Source organism: Mirounga angustirostris, unplaced genomic scaffold (assembly GCF_029215605.1).
Source record: "Mirounga angustirostris isolate CCGP_5_RB_7025 unplaced genomic scaffold, mMirAng1.0.hap1 SCAF_10, whole genome shotgun sequence".
NCBI lineage: Eukaryota > Metazoa > Chordata > Mammalia > Carnivora > Phocidae > Mirounga > Mirounga angustirostris.
Genome location: NW_026991718.1, coordinates 15,873,053 through 15,898,271, shown reverse-complemented (window position 1 = coordinate 15,898,271; position 25,219 = coordinate 15,873,053). Strand labels below are relative to the sequence as shown.

The 25,219-nt window shown below is 38.5% G+C and overlaps 1 protein-coding gene across 4 annotated transcripts in view; it reads left to right on the top strand.

Moving 5' to 3' along the window:
• The window catches only part of LDAH (lipid droplet associated hydrolase), a 112,622-nt gene that overhangs the window by 52,890 nt on the left and 34,513 nt on the right, over window positions 1-25,219 (top strand). The window lies entirely within an intron of this gene.

Here is a 25,219-nt window from a genome sequence, read left to right as displayed (position 1 = left end):
AAGCAAAAAATGAAAAGGGGGAAATCAGAGGGAGAGATGAACCATGAGAGACTATGGACTCTGAGAAACAAACTGCAGGTTTTAGAGGGGAGGGGGTGGGGGGATGGGTTAGCTGGGTGATGGGTATTAAGAAGGGCACGTACTGCATGGAGCACTGGGTGTTATATGAAACCAATGAATTGTGGAGCACTACATCAAAAACTAATGATGTATGGTGACTAACGTAACATAATAAAATAAGATTTTTTTAAAAATTTCAACTAAAAAAGGAGTGCATCTTGTCTACAGTAGGGAAAAAAATAAAATCAACTATTCTGTGGAAAGTGAGATTATTTAGACCATGATGCACTTACACTATTCTGATGAACCTTCATGTCTGCAGTTAAAGTTAGATACGCTTGTGATAAGCATTCATATAACATCACTGCATTGTGTTCAACAGGCAAGATAAACTGGAGAGAGGGGAAAGAATAGGAGGTCATTCATATGTCAAAGTAAAGGTTGTCAGAGTCCTGTCCCTAGATTAACTGATAAGAAACAGAAGGCAAAATGAGGAAGTACCATAAGGCTCTGAATATTTTGAAGAAAGAGATGGCTCCTAACTGGGAAGATCAGAAAAAGCCTCATGAAGAGCTGGTATTTGAGCAGGGGAAGACTGAGTCAATACTTCGAAATGTTTAGAAGTAGAGAGTTTGATGTGTTGGTGGTAGGGGGTTGTTGTATATTCTAAGCAGTGGGAACAGTATGAAAAAATGGTTTTTATCATTGGACACATGAAAAGAGCAGTGAGTGGGCTGATCTGGATGCAACCTATTGTGTGCATGCACAGAGCAGTGGGATGTAAGAACCTAGGCTGATAGAAGTGCAAACAAGAAAGTGCACTAGGGGGTGTGGACTCTATTTCTTGGACAGTAAGGAGCCACTGAGGGAACTGTGATGATAATAGTCCTGAATCAGATATATTAATTTCTCAGCAAAAGGGAGAGTGGATTGGAGCAAGAGTGTAGAATAAGAAGCTAACAACTAAGTGATAAGCAAGTTATACTAGTTTAGATGAGAAATAATGAAGATGGTATTTGGCATTTGCCAAGGGAAATTGTTAAGAGAGAAAAGAAACAGGTTGTAGATGTATATTAGGAGAATGACTTTATTTGACAGAAAGGAGGAGGAAGAAGAGGAAGAGGCACAGGTATAGTAATTTTCCAAATTAATGACTACATTAGTCCATTAGTGGATTCTGGATTCTGCAGTGGGTTGCAGCCAGTGGCTCAGTCAAGATAGGGCAGACTGTGGTACAGTAACACAGTGTCAGTATCTTTTAACAACAAAGATTTATTTACTGCTCATACTACAAGTCTTCTGAGGGTTGGCTGTCCCATGTAGTTGTCACTGTGCACTCCTCCAGAATCCAGATTGATGGAGTAGCTTCTATCTGGCATACTCCAGTCTCATGGCAGAAGATAAAAAGGAAATAATAAACTACCCACTGCCTTTTAAAACCTCTGCCTGGAGGTGACATTTGTCACCCTTCACACAACATTGCACAGAGCAAGTTATATGACCAAGTCTACCATTAAGGAGGCTGTAAAGTGTCATCCTCCTCAGAGCAGAGAAGCATATGTTTGTGAACAATAAAATAGCATTTTTAAATATATATATAATAGAGTAAAATAGAATAGAAAATATTAGAGTGGACTGTATTGTGAAACTTTTGTTTCACTTTTTGTGTGTTGATTATCCTAGATTACAATGTAGAGTATATATCTTACTGTGGATCAAGGTAAAAAAAAAAGAAAGAAAGAAAGCCATTACCCTAGACCAGAGTGTACCGCATGCTAAAAGAAGAAAAAGGAGAACATCAAGAAAGATGCAGATATGTGGTGGATTAAAGATGGCCACAGATTCATTGCCATTCTTCTCTCAAGGGGTGAAGTCTCCTTCCCTTCTGTTTTGAATTTGGGCTGGGCATGTGACTTTCACCAACGGGATACAGTGGAAGTGATGTTAATTCCAAGCCTAAGGCGACTGGGAGCTTCTATTTCTTCCCTCTTGGAAGCCAGCTGCCATATACAAAGTTCAACTACCTGAGACCACCACGCTGTGAAAAAGCCAAAGGTGGCCACATAAGAGGATCATGCAGCACCAGATGTGGGTGAAACCTTCTTGAACCTTTCAGCCCATCCCATCTGCTACTGAATGCAGCCCAGGGAGTTACCCCTGCCAATGACATATGGAGCAGAAGTCCAGCTGAGTCCTGTTTGAATTACTGACCCCACAGAATAAGAGTAATCACTGTGGTTTTAAACCATAAGGTGAGGGGATGGTACATTATATAGATAACTGAAACAGGATAAGAGTTTAGTTCAAAGAGAACGTAAAGCTGCTGGTATTGGTAATCAGAAGGTCATTAATGACCCAGAAGAGAACATTTTTAGTAAAATAGTGGGAGAAGGGGGTCTCAGGCAGTTGGTGATAAATGAATCATGTTCCAGGAACTGGCCAGTGAAGAGGAGGAGACAAGATGATAACTTAAGGAAGGCTGATCAAGACAACATTTTTTCCTGTAAGTGGGAGAGACTTTAACATATCCTGGGGGGAATAGCCCATGCAGAGAGATATGTTGAAAATGAAAGAGGAACAGGAACATATGTTGGAGGAACGTCAGCATCTATTTGTCTTTTAAATCTGCACACATAAAAACTAGGAAAGTTGACTTTTTCTTAATCGTTGACTACATCCTTGCGAAAGCGTTTTTGTCATTTAGCTTGGTTCTTCATTTGATACATGTGCCTTGTACTTGGTTCTTCATTTGAGTCTGGAAACCTGAAACAGTTTTTAAAATTGATGTATTGTCATTACTATTATACCCAACAGTCATTTGAAATTTACAGAACATGTTTACATGTAACAAGGTCATGTGACAACCTAATTTTTCCATTTTGCAGATGTGGAGACTGAAGTAACTGGGAGTTACTAACATGTCAGTTAGCCATGAAGGGGCACAACTAGGACTCTGTCTTTTGTTTTCTGACTTTCCCATTATCTGTTTTCCAGGTGAAGTGGCTAGGGAGGTGATGATTATAGATGGGTTAGAGTAAGTTACTTTAACAAACCACCAAAACCTATTTGACCTAAACATAAGATTTCTACTACTGTTTCTTTAATACTTGAGTTCTTCAAATAACACAGGGAAGGCTTTAGTGGGAAGCAGGTCGATGCTTTTGGGGGCAGTTTGGAGAGAATTTGGAGAAGTGAGAACGTGTGTGTTTTCTGGTGCAAAGAAGATAAAGGGACTTGGTGTTGAGGCATGGGCCAAAGGCAGAAATTGAACTTGGAAGACAATGAATCGGAATCCTGGAATTGAGCTGGGGGGTAGCAGGGGGATGGGAGTATGAAAGTGGGTGGTTCTGGAGACACAGTGCACAGGAGTACCACACTTATGTCCTCAGGAGCCATCAGTGACCCCTGCTACATGAAAACCACAGGTGTCAGGCAGTCAACAGCTAGCGACTCTGCTTGGTGAAAGACTCCCTTACAGAAAACAATAAATCCCCTCCTGAGGAAGGCTTGTATTGAATATGATGAAATGCAACTTTGCCAATCACTTGTGCATTTATTTAAATGCATATATTTATCTGTGTGTGTGCACACACATTATCTTTTCTAATTACCCAGGAGACTACCTTGCTAAAAGCCAAACACATGGAAAGTTTCAACTTTGTGACTTCAGCCATGTTTTAGTCATCTGCATATTTTTTTAAAATCCTAAAATTGCTTTCAAAGTGGAAAAATTGTGTGGGCTTTTTTCATCTTTTCATAACTCAAAAACTATTTAATATATTTTTCTCAAACTTTGCAAAAAAAAAAAAAAATCACCTTTGGGCTGAAACCAAGCATGGAAAATTTCACCACAAAGGGCTAATTTTTTGGAAAGCTGCAAGAAAGTGAAAACAGGGGTTTATAATAAAACATTCTTCATGCATGTTAATCCTTAGTACTTTATCTAATGCATTTCATCTGAGTATTTCTGAGCACTTTTCAGATTTAAATATTGAACCATTTTAATATTGGTGTATCCATGATCCAGTCAGATATGGAAAATGTCCCCCATCTTCTCGCAGGTCCAGTGTATTGACAGTTAGTGAGATGTGTTTAAAGGGACAAGTAGGGCAAGTGAAGTGAAGTGGCCACAAGGCAGAGAAAACCTTACATACTGCTCGCACACATGTTAACACCTCGTCTTCCTGGCCTGGGAGTAGCTGTGAGCTGAATGCGGGAGAGGACAGTAGGCACTCATTCAGATAGCTAAGCCAGCATTTCTCAAAGCAGCATCAGCATTACTTGGGGTGTTGTTAGAAATGTAAATTATCGGGCCCCACTCAGAACTCCTGAATCTGAAACTTTCTCGGGCTCGGACCCAGCTATCAGTGTTCTCACAGGTGCTCCAGGTGGGGGGCCACCAACCTAAGCTTTCCAAAAGCTGGGAGCACAGAATGAATGGAGATTTTGTGGACAATTAAATCTGTCCTTGGTCTTTCGGGAATGTGTCAGTCTCTCTGGATACTACACATCACACCCTGGAAGCAGGAGGAACACTAATCACGTTCTCTAAAGGAAAGTTATTTTTGTCTCTATTTCATGTATCCTTGCTCTTTCTGCCTATGATCTGATCCGTAAGCATTGCAACCCTCTTGAGTAAAGGTGCTGATACTCAGATTGATCAGGGAAATGGCGCTACCAAGAAGTATTTTCTCATTTCCTTGAGTTATCACGGTCACACCTGGGGTGGACCCATGTATGTCACTCTCATTTCTTTGCCGTCTTACATCCCAAGATTTAAGTGGCAAGGTAGCAGAAGTCTGTCAGTGGAAGCTGACTTAAGCCCCTCTCTCCTTTTTTTTTTTTTTAAAGATTTTATTTATTTGACAGAGAGAGACACAGCGAGAGAGGGAACACAAGCAGGGGGAGTGGGAGAGGGAAAAGCAGGCTCCCCGCCGAGTAGAGAGCCTGATGCCGGGCTTGATCCCAGGACCCTGAGATCATGACCTGAGCCAAAGGCAGACGCTTAACGACTGAGCCACCCAGGCGCCCCTTAAGCCCCTCTCTTCTGTGTGCAAGTTCTTAGTCATGTTTTGCACTGGCCCTCTGCATTCCAGCAAACCCCAGTGTCTGTGTTAGTGTGTCTCTAGGCACTGAGGTAGCTGTGTTTGTGGCATTGTATCAAATTCTGAGAATATTCTCCTGGTGATGGAAGTCATCAGTCTGCTATATGTGGACCTTTAGCTAATCACCCAATGCTTGTTGTTAGGATGAAAAATTCAGACATAGCCTGGGAGAGGTGTTTAAGCAGTTTAAAGGTATATTCAGTTACAACCCATCTCAGTGAAGCATGAATACAGCTACCTAAGCTGATACAGATGGAAAGGAAAAAGAGACTCATTTTTAAATTGATCATTCAAAATTTTTATTATGAAAAACTTCAAAAAGAAAAAGAATTGTATAATGAATCTCCAGAACCCATTATCCAGATTAATATAGCTACTAATATTTTGTTATCTTTATCTCATTTTTTTAATACTTTCAGTTGAATTGTAGCCCTCATGGTATTTCACCCATAATTACTTCACTGTGCATCGTTATAAAAGGACCTTTTCTTATATAACTACCATGTCATTATCACACCTAACAAAATTAATGGTAATTCTTTGATAACATCTAATATAGTCCATACTCATATTTTCTTTGTCCCCAAAATGTTCTTTTACAGTTGGTTTGCAAGATCTTTCTTTAGTTTAAAAGTTTTCCTTCCTGTTACCAAAGTTCATATGTTTTTAAGTTTCAGGAAGGTAGGAGAAAAAGTTAAAAAAAAAAGTAATGTACCATGAATTGTTCTCATAACTCAACAAGTAGCTTTTTAAAACTGAACGTAAAATTGCTTAAAGAAAAGTGTGGATAGATCATGACTTTATATAGGTCATTTTAAACCTAACTAACTGTCCCTTGAGTTTCCATGTTTAGACCAGAGGATAATACAGCACGCCCTCTCAATTTTGTTTTTGTTTAATAAGAAAACAGACTTTGAACTGTTTTTGCATTGTTATTTATTAGGATTTAAAAATTTATATAAGATACTTAGTTCTCTTGTAGATAGAGTGATTGAAGATTAAACTATGCACTGTTTTTACTATGACAATTATTATATCACTGTAGCTATCATTTGTGGGTCTTAATCCGCTCAGCAAGTCTTCGATGGGCTCCTGTTCCCATTTTCTACATGAGGAACCCGAAACCTAGTACAGAAGTAAGTTGCTCAGGGTTAGATAGCTGGTAAGTGCCTATGCTAGAATTTGAACCCATGTGTGTTTGACTCCAAAGTCCGTACTCCCGCTGAAGAGCTAGCTAATAAAATCTATCAAGAAAATGTACCCAGAACAATGCGTGACCCAGTGCTTAACAAATTAGTATATGGTAGCACTGGGTAATAATGTCTGCTTATTGAGTATGTAGTAGCATTTAATAATGCTTGCTAAGTGGACCTCAACAGTAATCAAAATGAGCTGCTACTATTGCAGTATTTTAAAAAAAAATGTAGTGTTATGTGTGTATATACTTCTGTATACATTTTAGAAAGTCTGAACAGGTAAACACCAAGTGGCTTATAGTAGTGACCTCTGGGGTTAGAGGTAAGGGTATGTTGGTGGTAGAGACTCTGCATCGTTTCTGCTATTTTACTATGACTGTGTGTTATCAGGAAAAAAAAAAAATTCTCCTAAAAAACGTCCATTCTTTTCTTTGGAATCTATGTTAAGAAAATAATCTCAAAGATAGAGAAAACACTCATATACAAAAAATATTATTTGTTGTAACAAAAAATTGGAAACACCCTACTGTCCTCCTATAATGAAGAGGTTAAGTAGAGTATGGAATGTGCAAGTATCAAAAATACATTCTCAGAAGACACTGTAGAACATAAATTATAAAATGTTAAGGGTGTTAAAATATATACAGAATATATGAGTACAGCTATATTAAAAGAAAACATACATTTAAAAGCTTGAAATAAAATTACTAAAATGAATATAGTGATTGTGTCTGAGTGGTGAGTTTGGGGGTGATTTTTTTTTCTATTTACTTTTCGTTTTAAAAATTTCCTTTAATGGCATATGTTTCTTCACTGTCCTAATCATTTGGAGGTTATACATTCTCTCTGTTTTTTAAAAACAGCAATGTGATTGTAAGAGTTCATAACAGAAAGTTGGCTCAGGAGAGAAAATTGTTGGTTATTTGTTACACAGCGATAGATAACAAATAAGAGGGGAAAAGTAAAAAGGTCAAGTCTGCATCATGGTTCTTGTGCAGGAGAACTCTCCCCCCGGACCAGTAGCGGCACCAGGTGGATAGCAGCATCTTTAGCAATAGCTGTGATCCTCGCCTCTTATCTTACCTACTCTTCCTCCTCTACTCAGGTAGCTAGGCTTTTGTCCTTCCTTGCAATTTTTTATTAACCTGCTTCTCCCCACTCCTAGAATAATTGGGATTATTGATAGGTATGTCTTTAATGGTCTCTTCCTGACTGTTATTTGAATGTGATTAAAAAAAAAACAACAACCACAGGTTGGGATTAGCATCGTCATTCATCATACTGTTAGAATGAAGCAGGTTCTTTTTTAGAATAGGAGAGCCATCATCGGACCATGAGGTTCATAGTGGCTATGACTCTAAGAGGCTCTGCGGTATGAGTGAGTGGCCATGCTAAAGCAGAAGTGTTATCTTTGTGAATACTGTTACAGTTAGATGGATACAGGTCTGAAAAATAGAGCTCATACCTTGCTACATTTAGACTTTGTTTTGCCAGTGAACTGGGCGTTCACAGAAGAGCAGATTCATAGAGCCTTAGTGGATGGAGGACAGAAGAGATAGCATGCAAGAGTATGAAAACAGATGAACACATTTCTGTGAAGTTGTTCTTCTGTGGCTCTTATTTATTCTATCCAGAAGATTCTTTTTAGGTCTATCAGTTTGTGGAGATGAGAATGGTGAATGTGATCTAGAAAGGAAAAGGCTCTCTAGTATGGTTATCCTGCGTGCATGAGGCTATTTTACCCTCCCCTCTTGCTCTTATGGAAAATCTGTGAACAGTATGCAGTGCAGGCCACAAAAAATTCCCTGAAGTGGAAAAGGCCTAGCAGGTACTAAATGAAAGATGCCTCGCAGAATAAAATGTGGTTGCTTTGAGATCTTGCATTCCAAGCCAGTTCAGACTAATTGCATTTGGTTGGGAAGAAGCCAGATTATCAGGTGTCAGAAAGGTATATTGATGAATGGGTAAAGATTGAAGCCAGCATCATTTCTGGCAGCCTGTCCCTAGGAAAGCAGACAGTAAATCATTTCCCAGTATCAGTCCTATAGAGACCAGAGGGAGCGCGCATAAATGAAGCCTGTAGACAAGCCAGAAACTCCATTTCAACAAATAATTTTATCTCCTCACCAGTAGAGTTCTGGGAGCTTCTGTAGTAAACCAAATTGAGTGTTAAAGATTCAGCCTTTTCCTTTTTCATAGCCCAGGACCCTTAGGGAAATGCTGAGGAGCTTCTTGAGCCCCATTGCAGAGGAGAAAGGCTCTGAGGGCTTCTGTCATATTATATGAATGTTGACTGATGCCAATTCAGAAGTGATTTCATAAAATCTTAGGGGCCCATTGTGATTATCTGGGTGCCGGGGAGTTCTCCTCCAGGTTCTCTGAGGGAGATGGCCTCCTCTGTCTCCCTCGGCCATAGTCCCTGCACCTAGTGCGTACCTAGTGCTCCCTCCTACCTATTAGTATTTCTTCCTACCTACTTCCTTTCTGCTTCCTCCTACCACCACCCAACAGATGCCTTCCATCCATCTTCTGAAATCATCTCAGATGCCAACTCCTGCGTGAACTCTTTCCTCATTCTTCTTAGTCATTTTTATTATCCTTCCTTTGAAACCGTTTTCTCATAATTCTTATATATTCCACCTTGTATTATAGGTATTGCGTATTTATTTGATTCTCCCTATTAGATTTTTAAGCTTTTCTTTTTTTTTTAAGCTGAGGTATAATTTACATACAACAGCTCTTTTTTTCTCTCCCTGCCTCAATCTAGATACTTTCTGCAACCTATTTTTCAGTACACCAATCTTCCCTTCAGCTATGTATAAACTCCATTTACACCCATCTTTTTTTTTTTTTAAGATTTTATTTATTTATTTGAGAGAGAGAATGAGATAGAGAGCATGAGAGGGGGGAGGGTCAGAGGGAGAAGCAGACTCCCCACCGAGCAGGGAGCCCGATGCGGGACTCGATCCCGGGACTCCAGGATCATGACCTGAGCCGAAGGCAGTCGCTTAACCAACTGAGCCACCCAGGCGCCCCTACACCCATCTTTTGTAGTCTCAATTCAGTTATTGTAATTTTTGCTTTTAAAATTTCCATTTTATTATTTTTGTTGTTACCAATTCCTGAAATTCTGTTGTGTTGGATACTTTCAATGTCCAAGTCTTGTGTGGTTGCATTTCTTTTCTTTTTCCTTGTTTGTTTCTGGTCGTCCATCTTGTCCCTCAGTATGTTTGTATACAAATCAGAGTTCTCTAGAGAAACAGAACCAGTAGGATATGTGTACATATAGAAGGAGATTAACTATAAGGAATTGGCTGACACAATTCTGGAGGCTGATGAGTCCTAAGAACTGTAGTCCGTAAACTGGAGACCCAGGAGGACGGATGGTGTATAAGTTCTAGTCACAAGGCAGGCAAGCTTGAGACCTAGGAAGAGCTGATGTTTCAGTTAGAGCCCAACGGCAGAAGAAAAACCACGTCCCTGCTCAAAAACAGCAGAAGGAATTCCCTCCTACTCAGCCTTTCTGATTGGATGAGGCCCACTTATATCAAGGAAGGCAGTCTCTGCTTCACTTGATCCACTGATTCAAATATTTATCTCATCCAAAGCACCCTCACAGATGCACCCAGGATAGTGTTTGACCATATCTGATCACCCCATGGCCCAATCAGGTTGACACAGAAAATGAACCATTGGGGCGCCTGGGTGGCTCAGTTGGTTGAGCATCCAACTCTTGGTTTCAGCTCAGGTCATGGTCTCATGGGTCATGAGATCAAGCCCCACGTCAGGCTCTGTGCTCATCGGGGAGTCTGCTGAGATTCTCTCCCTCTGCCCCTCCCCCAGCTCGCTTGCTTGCTCTCTCTCTCAAATGAATAAATAAATAAATCTCAAAAAAAAAAAAAAAGAAAAGAAAATGAACCATCACTGCTTAGTAAGGTGTTCTTTTTTTAATTGAATTCCTGACGTTATATATGAAAAATTGTTAAGACAATATGAGGCTCCTATATTCCTCCATGGAGAATTTCCTTTTGCTTTTGACTAGCAATTACAGTAAGGACTGATCACACGTTAATGCCATCTGGACTCAGGCTGAGTCAACGCTACCTCTGTGAGAGTTGGTCTATGTCCAGTTGGTCTCTACTTCTAGGGGGTAACCCTTCAGTAGTTCCCACTGAAAGCCTGGGGTGCCTTCTCTTGAATGGGCACCAAATGCCCAAATTTTGACCCTTGAGCCATGGTATACTTCTAGAAACCCAGCTTCTTGTCCTCTTATCTACTGCTCATGAATTGGTAAAAAAAGAAGAGCTATTTGAATAACACACCTCTCTTGAGTTCTCTTTTTCTCTAGGATTTTGGCCCTTTCAGTCTCTTCTGCTGCTCTTGATGCTTTCAAAGGCACTTTAAAAAAATACTTTTTCCAGCTTTTCTAATTGTTCTTGGCAAGAGGATTGCTTTGCAGTAAGCTAGTCTGCCACCCCCACTCCCCATCTCCACCATTACCAGCTGTTGCCTGGCTTCAGGTTCTTCAAGCTCTGCTGTTGAAAAGTATGCCATTTCAAGTTTTTGATTCTTTATGTGACTCGTTTCTTCTCGGGACAGTTTTAGAAGCTTCACTTTATCCCCATTACTACATTTTATGATGATAATCCTTGGACTGTTTATCCTTTTTAATATGGAAACTGGCATTCTTATGTACCAAAAGCTTCTCCTGTATTTTTTTCTCCTTGTTTTCTCATTATTTACATGTTAAACATCCAGAAATGATTCTCTTGATTTCTTTTACATTGTCAATCTCTTTCTTCCTTCCCCCTCTTTTTAGTTTTATACAGTGAGAAATACCAGATATTTTCCCAACTTTTTCTTGTAATTTATATAATTAAACTTTATTTCAGCCTTCATGAAAGTAATTTCTAAGATAATTTCTTGTTCTTTGTTCCCTTTTTGTAGTGTCCTTTTTAATTCACGGCTTACTTGCTTTCTCTTTCTGAGGAGAAAAATTTCTGGAGTTTTGTTGTATTTCAGCACTATCACGATTCATTCTGAATTCCTTTTTTCATGTTTCGTTTATGTTGGTCTGTCTAGTACAGTTGAAGCTTTGCTTAAATGTCTGACATTCCTTTGTTATCTATTCATATGTAAGAATGAAGCACTGAAAATCCTAGGAGGTTTTGCGTGAGAGTGGGCCTTATCAGCTAGTCGGTCTCACTGCAGGGTGATTGGACAGGTATCCTGACATTGTGTGTGTGTGTGTGTGTGTGTGTGGGTGTGTGTGTGGTATTCCTCAGCATCACTATCTATATGGTTTTTCTCTAGAGCCATTCAGTTTCTCCAAAAAAATTCCCCAAATCTCCTGCCTAAGGGCAGCAGCATCAGAGCAAAACAGCATGAGAGGCTGGTGTTTGCATGTGAGAGTTTCAGCATTTAGTGTTTGGGCTTTCATTTAATCCCTCTTTCCTGTGGGCCCTTTGCCCTGCCTTTCTCTGTGCCTGCGTACCTAGCTCAGAAAGCTCTTTCCTTCAGTTTCTAAATAAACCCACAGTCCTGAGCTGGGCTTGGAGAGGAGTTGTTGCTTGGGGATATTGGATGAGGCAGACATCTTGGAAGCCTCACTGCCCCTCAGCCAGACCTGCATTCATTCAGTCTGCTAGGCGCCGTGCACCATCACTGAGCACCTGTAATAGACAGGAAGGTGCCCATGAACAAAGCGGAAAAGAAGCTCTGCCCTCTCAGAGTTCACAGTCTGCTAAGGGGAAATGATAATAAACATGAAAAATGTAGAAATTAATATGTTCAAAGGTGATACCACTTTGATAAAGAGTGGAGCAAGATCAAGGGGATTGGAAGTGCCATGGCTGGGGGATAGAGGGCAGTGGTGGACTGTACTTTATTATTTATCATTTTATTTGGAAACAGTTTTAAACGTACAGAAGAGTTAGAAGAATAAGAATAGTACATAGAACACCATATACACTTTACCCACATTTACGATTGTTAATATTTTACCTCATTTGCTTTATTATTTCTTCTCCCTCTCCCCACCCTCATACTCCATCTGTCTCTGTCTTCTCTCATATATATAGGATAGGGGTATGTATACACTATATATATATATGTGTGTGTGTGTGTATATTTATATGTGTATATACACATACACATATCTATATATATGTGTGTGTGTGTATATATATATATATATAAAATATTAGTTGCTGGCTAAAATTTGAGCTGGTAACAGAGTAAATGAGGCCCATTTCAATCATACAGCATTTTCAGATACCATGGAACATTTTTAACTGATAAATTCGTGACCTATCATATTTGTATGCCAAACACTCTTAAGAGCAGAGATGTTTGTAGGCTCTCAGGAATGCCATCCAACCCTGTTAGAGAAGGTAAGGAAGGGCCTTCCCAGGGGCACTTGTCCTCTCTCTGAGCTCCGTAGAAGCCGAGGTCTCAGAAGTTCGGTGAGTTGCAGCATTAGGACTCAGAAACTAACTCAGGTGTTGGCCAAGCCCAGGAGACCACCCAGAGGGATACTACCTTCAAGAACTTGGGAGTCAATGGGAGGAGGAGCACCCTGTTCAGAGGCCTAGAAGGGAGAAGATAATGTTAGGATACTTCGATATATCTCTATTTTTTCCTGATCTGAAAGGAGGACACATCCTTAGCTCCTCCATTATCAAAGCTGGTAATGGGGTTTCTGCATGAACTTCAGTTATTTAGGCCTAACCCTTTGCTGTGAATCAATTACTTCTTTTCCCAAGTTTTAATCTCTGTCTCCTGGGGTCTTAGCTGCCCTGACTGCCCTGGGGTCTTAGCTACCCTACATTTTTGCCGGATAATATGTAGCAAGAAAGCCGTACTTTGAGCCTTCCTTTTGACTTCTGAGAAGGTAGGCGTGTTGTCTGGGACAGCTTATGTGGAAGAAGTCACTCGCTGTGTGCTGCTTGGCACGCACCCAGCGTGTGCCTCTGGCCATGGGCCTTTCCATTGTTCCACTCTCTCTGTCTGAAAACCTGTGATGGATACCTTTGCCTCATCTTAGCTCAGGTATTAAAATGGTACTTTAGTATATGAAACAGAGGTGTACATGTTTCACAGTGTCTTTAGCAAAGTTAAATGGGGAGGAGTCTTTTATACAGATTTCCCCCAAATAACCCTGATCTCTGTCATCAGCACTTTGCTCATGGAGGTACCCAGTGAATATTTGTCAATTTCTCTTTCCAAGGCCCTTCCCAAAGGTTCCTAGGCCATGATGAATCAGAGGTGTCTAGTGCCCATTTTAGGGTTCTGTTGTACTCTTTCTTTCCTGTAGCGTACTTCCTATCATGCATTATTATAAATGTCTCTCTGCTCAGAGTCAGGTTCTCTAAAAGCAGAGACTACTTTGTCTTGTCGCCCAGTGAGTCTCCTGCACTCCCCACAGCATTGGTGTATTGTAGGTACTAGTATATCATGAATGAATGAATCAACCATCCAACCAAAAAACAAGCAATAGACCTAATGAATGACCCTTCCTTCTCAGTCATTCTTGGCTTAAGCTTTTAAAGACTGCCATTTCTAACTTTGGAAAGTCCCAACCCCATTGTGAACAATTGGGATTTTTTTTTTTTTTTTTTTTTTTTTTTTGCTTCCTGACCCACATAGACTACTCTAGCTCCAAGTTTAGGGAATTGCCAACTAGCAAAACCGTCCTTTCTGATTCTATGTAGCTTTGCCATTGAAAACCAAGAGAAAGCTGAAATTGCCAAAGGCCCATAGTAGTCCTGTGAGAATGTTGTAGTACACAGTGTAGATGTGAGGATAGATTGGCTATAGTCCCCATTCACTGAGGCTGCCTGGAGGACACTGTTCAGTTCGGGGTAACATGCTCTGTAATAGAAGGCTGTGCTGCCCAGCAGCCTGTGAAGAATAATCTGCAGTGAGTCTGTGAGCATCACTATTTTCTACTTGAGTTCTTTGTGATTCTGAATCTGAAAGACTCAAAAGGAAGTGAATTCCAAGAGATACCAAGCTGAGAAGAAGAGCACTTTGCATTCAAAAGAAAATAAATGTGAAGTGTATGAAATGACAAAAGCTTGAGAAGAATGGGCTCTAGGAAGATTTTGAACCTATGTTTCAAATGTTTAAGTGTAATCAGTCATAAGCTATATAAATCTGTCTGCAAATATGCAAGCATTCCTTGTAATTAGCAGCACCGACATGTAGGTTAAATGCATGGAATGGCTTTTTTTTTTTTTTTTTTTAACATTCAGGTAATTAAAGTATAGAAAAATCTCTGTCCCAGAGGGTCATGAGTATAATTCACATGAATGGAAAGTGATAAAAGTGGTCATTTTCTTGAATGCCATCCATCTTAAGAAAAACATGTTGAAGTGGCATAATTTTTTTCAGCAATCAATTGTTGAAGGATCTCATGCTTTACTTCTTAGGATATGGAGTTAGTGATTTCTGAAGCTGAATGGTTTGAAACACTCGTAAATATTGGCCTGCCTCTAACAATAATGATGGTGATTGGCTCACCCGTAGGAAATTAGGTCACAAACAATGATTGCTAAGAAATTATTTTGTATGAAAGCATTTAGTGTATATAATAGTTAATGGCGTGGGCTCTGGAGTTACCCTGCTTGAGTGTGTACCTCGTCTTTGTTGCCAAACCTCAGTTTTCTCAGGAGTGAAGAAACTTACTTGATAAGGTTGTCACAGGTATTAAATGAGATAATGTACATAAGGTGCCTTAACATAGTTCCTAGAAAGTTAGTAAATGGACAGTACTACTGTTATTATAAGCCCTTCCCTACTGTGGGGCATATTCCTATCGTACTCCTGTATGAAACTGTTAAGACAATACAAGATCTCAGAAAGCAAGCACTTGATCATTAGAACTGAGTGGCATCTGCGGTTTATAAACTGCGTACATGTGATTAAATAAGCTGAATAGTCTAAGGAGAGGAAAACATGCCTCATGGGGAGAAGAGATAAACAGTTTAAACTAGGATTATTTCTAGGTCTGTGCCTTGATCCCTAGCAACTTTATCTTTAAAGGCTGTGTGGTTCTCTAACACGTCTTAACAGTGTTGGCAATCATGTGAAAGGAAAAACCCGTGTGCTGTGTGCTCTTGTTTTCATCATTGCAGTAAAGAAGCACCCTGCCCTTACTGCAGCAGGTGGGCTCAGCTAATAAACAAATAGGGAAAGTGGCAGTGATTCTGCTCTTTTGACATTGTTGAAGTACCATTTATCTTGGCTTCATTCAGTCCAAACGTAGAGGCATTGTGGCTGCATCCCAGAAAGACGGATATATCTGTAGTATACTATCTGAACAATAACGTTTATTGATGATTCTTTAGATTGTACTCTTTGTTTAAAAAACATGCCTATTTAATGAAACAGATTGCATATAACCCATGTCTGAACATCAGACATCTTACTTATCTTACCTTCAAATTGTTCCTAACTTCCTTTCCATCAAATAATTAACAATAATAATAAATTCAGAAAAAATAAACATCAAAATACTATCTCTAATCCCCCAAAATGTACCTTCTATAAAAAGTCCCACGAAAACAAAAAAAAAAAGTCCCAATGTGTATATTTACTTTCCTGCACTATTCAAGAAAACATGGTGGTGCTTCATCATCAAAGTTGACTCTGGTAGATTTCAAATGAGCATGTGAAGTATATGAGAATGTTTCCTTAGAGTAGAATGAACTGGCCAGCCTAGAAGTTCTTTCTTTAATGAGACCATAACATAAGAAAATGTTTTGTCACGTACACAGATTTGGAAACCTTCTCTGCACAGCTGTGTTATAAAATTGGGTATACTTCCTTGACCTTGGTGATTTTTTTGCCAATAGGTTTCTGTATGAATAAAAAAATGTTTATTACTGTGGCTTATCCTATCAAATTTGGACTATAAATTTCATTGAAGTTACCATTATGGTATCTATGAAAAATATAAGTTTCACCCAACAGGTAGTAACTGTTGTTCTCCAAAGGCAAGAGAGGAAAACCAGTCTCATCAACTAAGTATTAGTTGTGATAAGCAATCTTTGGTCTTCTTACAGTTTTGAGAGGTAATGATGCATTCAGAGTATGTATTCGAACTTCCTTATTGTTTCAGCACATTCCCATGATTTCAGAGTGCACTTGAAGTCTCATTTTATTATTGATACAGATCAACCACATGTAACCCTGTAGTTGCTCGTGTATTTTTAGAGTTTCCCTTGCATGCAGTTTTGTTTAACATGGGTCACAGTAATGGATCATTTATACAAAGTAATGGATTGCTTCCTCTTTCTGCCAGCTGATTTGATCAGTCTGAAGTTCTTTGTACTGTGGGTTACATAACTAGTATGGAATCTGTATGGTATATTTTTTAGTATGACAGTAACTGTATTAACCATTTATATTCTCTAAATCTTTTAAGGACATATTAATAAACACAAAGAAGCCCTTGTTTTGAAGTGAGTAAACTTGAAACTAAAATGAGCAATGAGTTATCATAAAGGACTAAACCACCAGACTTCTGGGAAAGCAGGTCATTTTCATTAGGTGATTATTCTGGTTTAACTGTGGATTGGCCAGGAAAAAAAATGAGAACATTTCTTTCTAGCTTTCCCATTTAATGTATTTTTCTGCTTTTACAAACAGAGTTCAAGAGAACATATATTCGTTTTACTTTCCTAATGAAGAATTTGTAGCACCTGAGGGTCCTAGTTCTGAATATTTTCATTTATCATCCACGGTGCTATTTTATAAGTGGCAGAAGGTTTAGGGGATTAGGATTAAATGTACTGATCTCACATTATTCCCTGGAATTATCCTTTTAGCCAAATCCCTGATGATAGTAGTTGGTTTCGTTTTTTACTAATACGGCTTAAAAGTTGCCTGGAGGAGAAAATAAGATTGAGAGCTGAACAGTTAAATTCCAGTTGGTGGAGACTGCATTATTCAGTGACGTTAATTCTCCAGGTATCATTCATAGGATGTAGTTGAAAAACCGGAAAATAAGCAAAATTGCCTTTGTGTTTTCAGAATTGAAAGCCCAAAGAGCATATGAGCCCAAATACATAGAATGATTCCTTTAAAGTTTGCTAACTCCCTTTTATTCACAGTCCCGACCAGCTGGTCTCAAAGAAGAAAGAGAATTTGGACATCCTTGTTGTCAGCACATGCAAATCTACCTGATGTCTCATTGTAATATAGTTTTCCATTGTATGGGCATACCACCATATGTGGGTCCACTCCTCCTTATGAACTCTCATCTCCAATCCTTGGCTACTCCCAGCAATTCTTTTTTCCAGTTTTCCCAACAGCATTTATTGAACAACTTTTCTTCTCCACTGATGCTTTCATCATAAATTTTACTCCCGCATGTATTCAGGTTTGTTTTGAGACTCTTTTATGTTCCACTGAGCTATGTGATTGTTTTCTGATAAATAGTTTCAACTATTGTAGCTTCATAATCTGTCCAGTATTTCAGAGAGCCGATCTCTTTCTCTTCTTTTTCAGAATTCCTAGTTAGTGCATTTTATTTTCCAAATGAACATTAATACAATTCAATAAATTTCAAAATAAGAATCATCTTTTAGTATTTTAATTGGGATTGAAATGAATTGAATTGATGCATTAATTTAGTGGGAGAATTCGGATCTCTTTTGCAACAGAAGAACAAAGAAATGTCCCATTGTGTTTTAAAGTTTTCTTTAGATAAGTGCACTACATTTCTTCTTACATTTGTATTTAGCTATTATTTTTGTACATGGGATTTTTTAATGTTTTAAACATAAGTCATAAATAATGGTAATTTTGCCTTTCCAATATTTATAACTCATTTTTTATCTTGTCTAATTTCATTGATTTAGCACTTTTGAGACAGTATTAACAGTACAACAACAGAGTAATTCTATTAAAATGGAAGTCAAACACATCAATCTTGTTTCCAGAACCCTTCAAAGGCTTCTTAGCTACTCACAGTAAAACCCAAAGTCCTATCAGACCCTACATCCTCTCTCCCTCCTGCTGTCCCTGTGATCACAGCATGACCTGCTGTCCTTTCACACACCCCACCCCAGCGATACTGTTCTCTGTGCTTTTGCTCAACACACCAAATTAGGTTTTGTCTTACACCCTTTGCACTTAACTTGCTCCTCCGTCTCCCAGAAAAACTTTTTTTCCGAATATCTTCCAGCTCACTCCATGACTGCCTTTGCACAAATGTCAGCTTTCTTTGTAGCCTTCCCTCGACACCCTATTTAAAACTACACCACCACTTCCAGTAATTCCTAATCTCCTTTCATTGTATTTCTTCCCTTTATCACCATGGACTTGAGTTTACTAACATGCACATTTTTCTTATTTATTATTTTATTATTTATTGTTATTTATTCCTTAAATTGTCCTTTAATTACTTTAGAATTATTAATCATTTTTGTGACTTACATACATGCTTTAATCACTTTTGGATCATTTACTCAATTATTTAATATTTATTATCAATTTTATTTATTATTTATATCTTTCTCATTGCAAAAGATAGTAAGAAAGAAGAAAAAATAAGGTGAAGGTACACAAAAAATAAAAAAGCAACAAAGTAGGATTTTAGGTTTAGATTTTAGACTTAGCTCCAAAACATTAGGAATTATTTAAATAAAAAAGTAGTAAACATATTAATCATATTAGTTAAAAGACAAAGGCTGTCAGATTAGTTAGAGAAAAACATCCAAATATAACCTCTGAATATAAGGCCATAGAAAGGTAGAAAGTGAAAGAGTGGGAAAAGTTGTATCTTATAAATTCTAATCAAAAGAAAGCTGTAGTAGCTATGTTCATATTAAAATAAGCCCTAAGGGAAAAGCATGCTAGAAATGAAGAGAGTTGTGTTTTTTTTTTTTTTTAAGATTTTATTTATTCATTTGACAGAGAGTGAGTGAGCATAAGCAGGGGGAGGGGCAGAGGGAGAGAGAGAAGCAGACTTCCCACGGAGCAGGGAGCCCGATGTGGGGCTCCATCCCAGAGTCCTGGGATCACAACATGAGCCCAAGGCAGACACTTAACTGACTGAGCCACCCAGGCGCCCCTGAAGAGAGTTCTTTCATAATTATAAAGGTTTACTCTGTCAGGTAGTAATAGTCAATATCAGGAATGAAAGAGGTAATATCACTACTGTGGTCCAGAGATTGAAGTATAATCACAGGATATTATAAATAACTTCATGCCAGTAAATTTTGAAGTTTAAATGAAATAGACAAACCCCTAGGAAAAGAAAACATTAAACATATTGAAGAAGAACTTTTATTATTTTTCCAAGAAGAACTTTTAAAAGCCTGAATGGTCCTAAGCCATTAAATAAATTGAATCCATCAATAGGCAAAACTTCCTAAAACTATACTCCAGGCTTCACTGATGAATTCTATCAAATATTTGGAGAATAAATCATTATTATTTTACAAAATCCTCTAGGCAACAGAAGAGGAGACCATACTCTCCAACTCAATTTCCTCAAACTAGCAAACCCTTTACATCTAAACCTGGAAAAAAGTAATACAAGAAAAGAAAGTCATAGACCAGACTCACTTATCAACATGCAAAAGTCCTACACAAAATACTAGGAAACCATGTAAAAAGGATGAATCATGACCACGTGGGTTTATCCCAAGAATGAAAAGTTAATTTCGCATTAGAAAATCAATTGATAGTTTACCACATTAATAAATGAAAGGAAAAAAATCATAAAATCATCCCAATAGATACAAAAAAGGTAACTGATAAAACTCAACATCCATTTATGATTTTTAAAAGCAATTAACGAACTAGGAATAGAAAATGTTTTTAATCTGACAAAGTATATCTCTAGAAAACCTTCAGTGCATATCATGTTTTGTGATTATATTGGGAAAAAATTTTTTTTTAGTTTGGGAACAAGAATTACTTCTGTTAGCATTGTATTAAGGTTTTGGTTAGCTTAGGTAATGTAAGAAAAAAAAGATACAAGGATCTGAAAGGAGGAAGAAATAACACTATCATTAATGTGGATGATAAGACTATGTACTTAGAAAATCCAAAATATCTACAGACAACTTATTAGAACTAAGGGACTTTAATAAGTTTGCTGGACACAAAATCAACATGTAAATATTATTTATATCATATATAAGCAGCAACCATTTAGAAAATGAATTTTTTTTTAAGACTTTATTTGAGACAGAGAGTACAAGCGGGAGGGAGAGGGAAAGAGAATCTGAGGCAGACTGCACTGAGCACAGAGCCCAACGCAGGGCTCGATCCCACGACCATGAGATCATGACCTGAGCTGGACAAAACCAAGAGTCTGATGCTTAGCCAACTAAGCCACCCAAGCACTTCTAGAAAATGAAATTTTTAAAATACCCCATTTACAATAGCATAACAAAATAAGTACCTAATAATCTGACAAAAGTTGTGCAAGATGACTACATGTAAAATGTATAAACATTTTTAGAGACACAAAAAAAGAGAACTATCCCATGTTCATGGGTTGGAAAACTCAATATTGTAAAGATACTACTTTTCCTCGAGTTAATTTTTAAATTTAGCACAATCAGAATCTCAATGAGATGTTTGTGGAACTTGAAGAGCCAATTCCAAAATGTTTATGGAAATGCAGAGAGCCAAAAATACCCAAGGCATTTTTGAAGAACAAGCTGGGGTTTAACTTACTGTACCAAATATCAAAATATAATGAAGCTTTTCTAAGTATGACACTGTGCTCTTGGCACAGACTGAGAGAGGTAGGCCAGCAGAACGGGTCAGAGAGCACTGAAAAGAACCCATTCACATCTACATGGGATTCACAACAGGAGTGTCCATGCAGAAAAGCAGGGAAAGGGCAGCCTTTACAGTTCATAGTGCTGGGACAATCACGTTTCCATATGTTAAGAAATTAAATTAGACCCATATTTCATGGCACACATAACAATCAGCTTCAGGTAGATTATGAACGTAAGTGTGGAAGACTAGACCACAGAGCTTTTGGGGATACTATTAAAGAATGCTAGCTGCCGGGCCCGCGGACTGTGGCTCACCTGGATTTGTCAGCGTGGTGTGTTCCTAAGGCTCCTGGTGAGACTGGCGAATGAGAGCCCAGCTGAAGCCAAGAAGTCAGTTCCTTCATTTTTCCTTTGCGGCCACTGCAGCTGCTAACACCTGCTTCCAGCCTCAAGGGAGAAGACTTCCTGTGGTTGGGAAAAGTAGCTCCTTCTTGGCCCTTCTGCTGGGAGGCCTCTGCAGGGCAGCTAGAAACCCTGCCTCGCCCAGCACCAAAGATTGCTCTGTGTAAATCCATCCCTGTTTGAATCTCTCACGACTTGTTAAGTCCAATAGAACATTGGTAGCACTTACAGGTATAAAAGGACTCGTGATGTTAGAACTACCCAAAACGTAAGGAAAGACTTCTGAATTTGAAGGTGTAAAAATCAGTGGTTAATTGTTACACCACTGCAGTGCTGAGAGAATTCATCATTTCTACGTCTCGGACTCTTAAAGCATGCTGCTTGGTAAACAAGTAAGTGCCAGATCCCCAAATTAAACTGGTAACATTTGACAAAATGATAAAATTGTACTTTCTGTGTGAGTTCCAGACACCCCCTAAAGTGGGGTCTCAAAAACAGAGGCAGAAAATGTAATAGTCATTAATGTCATGTTGTGTAAGAGTTCGTATTGGTCCATATCTTTAACACAGTATTGTGAGACTTCGTAATTTTTGCCAGTCTGACGGGGATATTCCACATCTCTAAGAGTGACAGCAGTCACATTTGACTGTGAGCCATTGGTCGTGGTCCTGAAGAATGACTTTGGACAGAAAGGCAGAAGTGAAGTAGCAGCATACCACTGTTCAGGGCTGTTGGATTCTTTACAGGTGCCTCCTGCAATGGCAGAGGCCTGCAGTTATGATGCTGGTGCAGCGTGCCCTGCTTACCCTGTGTTCTCACTCTGTGGTGGTTATGGCAGAATCAGGAATGCCATATCCCAGTGCTACACCAGAGGGGAAGAAGACCGAATATCAGAGAAGTCCTGGGATTCCAGAGCTGACCTCATTCCTTCTCTGTCTGTGTTTGAATACACTGGGTTGGAATTCACACTGAAAGTGGCATCCAGGGAGGATGATTCCTTTAACTGATTTTTCTTGGTTAGTCAGACTTCACAGAGATTCCATAACCTTTATGTGAATCTTTATATATAATCTTTGTATAAACCCATTGCAGAGTAGGCAGCTGGCTCTGAATGGAGGATTCTGGATCATACCTGATGCTCTGGAGTCCACAGTCATCTGCATCACAAGTCCCCATGAATGCCTTAATTAAGCACACACAGTCCATCTACCATCTCCTCTGCTTTGTACTGAAGAAGATGTTAAGGTGGCAGAAACTCACATATTCTAGCTGAAACCCTACATTCACTCCAAAAGCACATTATGAGCATTTTACATGTAAAGTTGCCAAGGCAGCATTTAAAAAAGTCATCAGAAAAAGCTGTGGCTTCCTGCTCCCAAAGAATGTCTTATTCACCACCAAGACCACAAGGAACAGTACATTCTTACTGATGTGACAGAGGAGGAGACCTAGTAGAGGTCAAATTATTATGACCAAAAAGGAAACAACTAAAATATCTCAGCTACTATTGAGCGAAAAGGAAATGGCTGAGCACTCAACTGACAGATATGACCAAGGAAAAACAAGAAAGATGATTAGAAAGAAAAGAGTCCTCCCCAGTTTCACCCTCAAATCCCTGTTCTTTATTAGAGACACTAACAGAGAGACTGTATATTAGTGAGAATTACAGATCAACTTGAACGTTTGGGCAGTGCCACCCTACAGGTTATTATGGAAAAGGACTGTCAGTGTAGGTGTACTGTCGGGTCCTTCCAGGAAAAGTGCATTCAGTTCATCCAAAAGGAGGAATGTAAACACATAAGGGAAATGACAAATCACTGATAGCTGGAATCAAAGGAAAAGACTCCACTAAGAGGTAGCTTTACCTAATTTCTAAAGGAGCATTTTGAATGAAAAAAAGTAATATCTTCATGAGTTGAGGTTGGACAAGAACTTTTTGAGCTAGGCACAAAGAATAGTAAGTACAAAAGAAAAGATTTAAATTCAACTGCATTGAACTTAAGGAATTTATGTCCGTTAAGAAAAAAATAGAGGAACAGGCAAGCCAAGACTACAAAATGACAAAGGACTAGTATCTAGAATAAAAAAACAAAAAGACTACAAATCAAGGAGAGAAAATGATAGGCAGCCTAATAGAAAAGTGTGCAAGAGACTTAAATAAACATTTCAGGGATATAGAAAATGTAAACACATAAAAGTTGTTCAACCTTACTGGTCATCAGGGAAACACAAAGCCACAGTAAAATACCACTATTCATCAGGTTAGTCAAAATTAAAGAGTTTGTCAGTACCAAATGTAGTGCAAATATGTAACAATAGGAGTCTTGTGTCTGTTGGTGTGGGGGTACATTAGTACAACTACTTTGGGAAACTATTTGGAATTACCTACTAAAGCTGAACTTACAGATACCATATGACATAGTATTTCTACCTTAGTGATATTATCAACAGAACTACATGCATACATGCACCAAGAGACACATATAAAAATGTTCATAGCAGCATATTTGTAAAATCTCTGGACTGAAAACAACCCAAATATCTATCAGTAAAATAAATAACAGTATATTCATACAGTGGAAAACTATAGAGCCAAGATAATAAGCTGTTGCTACGTATATCAACATGGATGAATCTTACAGTGTTGCGTGAAGGAAGTAAAACACAAAAACATACTGCTGATTGCATTTAAATAAAATTCATCAACAGACAAGATTGAACTTTGGTACTAAGGAATATGTGTTAGTCTGCTCGAACGGCCGTAGCAAAATACCATAGACTGGGGGCTCAAACAAGTGACATTTATTTTCTCGCCATTCTGGAGGCTTGAAGTCCAAGATCAGCATGACAGCATGGTCAGTTCCTGGTGAGACGTGTGTTCACCAGACCTCTTTGTATGTGCTTGGGAAGAGAGAGCGAGCTCTCTGGTGAATCTCCTTGTAAGGACACTAATCCTACCTATCAGAGCCCCACCCTGTGACCTCATTTATCTCTACATATAATCATCTTTTATCACATTTCAGGGGAGTCACAATTCAGTCAATTGCAGGATGGTAACTATTAATGTAAAGCAAAAGAAGGAAGTGATTATAGTATTAAGGAGTGTTAAGTATTTGTATAAAGCAAAGTAAGGAAGTCAGGATAGAGGTTACCTATGATGTGAGCAGAGGTAGGAGTTGGGATTGGAAAACGCCATCCTGGGAGTGTTTTGTTGTTGGATCCACATAGCTGTTCATTTTATCCATTATGTGTTAAACTGGCCATTAAAGTTTTATATGCTTTTCTGTTTGTAGCTTATACTTAATTTAAACATTTAAAAAAAAAATAAAACCATTGTGTCCATTCTCATTTTCTGTTCTACAATCTGTTAACATTGGTGATCTATTTCACTTATGTTACTCTGTTATTAATAGGGATTGTGCTTAACTATTTGCCTTTTCTGGCCCCTCATAGAAATTATTTTTATATATTTTTAAAATATTAATATGGTAGATAATGGTAAATTTAAAATGTTTTAGCAATGCTCTTCTTTCTTGTGGAGTATATATTTCCTGATATCCTGATGAGTTCAGTTGAAATTATATTTTTGTCCTTGAACATTTTCCCACGTAGGTAGAGATTTCCAGCTTTGCTTGTTTCTGGCCTGCACTTTAGTAAGGTTAAATTAGGTGTTAGAAATGTATTTGGTGTATTTGGTCCTCTTAAA